This window comes from Mus caroli, chromosome 6 (genome assembly GCF_900094665.2).
Source record: "Mus caroli chromosome 6, CAROLI_EIJ_v1.1, whole genome shotgun sequence".
Lineage (NCBI taxonomy): Eukaryota > Metazoa > Chordata > Mammalia > Rodentia > Muridae > Mus > Mus caroli.
Genome location: NC_034575.1, coordinates 496,260 through 497,434, shown reverse-complemented (window position 1 = coordinate 497,434; position 1,175 = coordinate 496,260).

Sequence of the window (1,175 nt, the reverse complement as noted above, 5' to 3'; positions counted from 1 at the left end):
CCTGGTCTACAAAGTGAGTTCCAGGACAGCCAAGGCTACACAGAGAAACCCTGTCTCGAAAAACCAAAAAAAAAAAAAAAAAAAAAAAAAAAAGTGGTTATTACAATAAGATAGTGTTTTTCTTTCTTTGTAAAAGGAAAAATGAAAAAAACTATACATATCATTTTAGTAAATTTAACATTTAAAATTAACTCTTTAACAAAATTACAAGTATATCCACTCTTTGCCTGAAAAGACACTCATCTGAAACCTATCATGGTTATTTCATGCTTGAGGATATTGTCTGATGCAGAATACTGTAAACAAACTGGATGTCAGAATGAGAATGGCCAAGGAAGTGACACGTGGGGCGTGAGCAGAGTGTGTGTGTGTGTGTATGATCACACCCAGGAAGACAGTGAGGAAATGGGACTAGGGCAACAAGAATAAACAGGCACACTCTCGAAGAATACGGAAGATGTTGACATACTTCATTGATATAAACTTGGAACAGGATGGAGGCAAAAAAGAGTTAATGGATATGCAGTGAGTTTAGATAAATGATTCTTTTGTAGTTTTGACTTTGAATGTGTTTTTATATTTTACATAAGTTTAAACAAGTTAAAGAAAACCAAAACAAATGGAATTGGAGATCCAAGAAGCTGTTGAATAGTAGAATATGTACACAAATATAGAGTTTTAATTTCAGTTGCTTTCAGAAACAATATGTGACCATAAATCTTCAGCAATATACAACCTAGGGGTCTAAAAATTCTAAAGAAATCAGAGAAAGTATTTAGAAGTACTCTAACTTTGTCTCTGTAACTCCTTCCATGGGTGTTTTGTTCCCAATTCTAAGAAGGGGCGAAGTGCCCACACTTTGTTCTTTGTTTTTCTTGAGTTTCCTGTGTTCTGCAAATTGTAACTTGAGTATTCTAAGTTTCTGGGATAATATCCACTTATCAATGAGAGCATATCATGTGTGTTCTTTTGTGATTGGGTTACATCACTCAGGATGATACCCTCCAGATCCATCCATTTGCCTAGGAATTTCATAAATTCATTGTTTTTGATAGTATTCTATTGTGTAAATGTATCACATTTTCTGTATCCATTCCTCTGTTGAGGGACATCTGGGTTCTTTCCAGCTTCTGGCTATTATAAATAAGGCTGCTATGAACATAGTGGAGCATGTG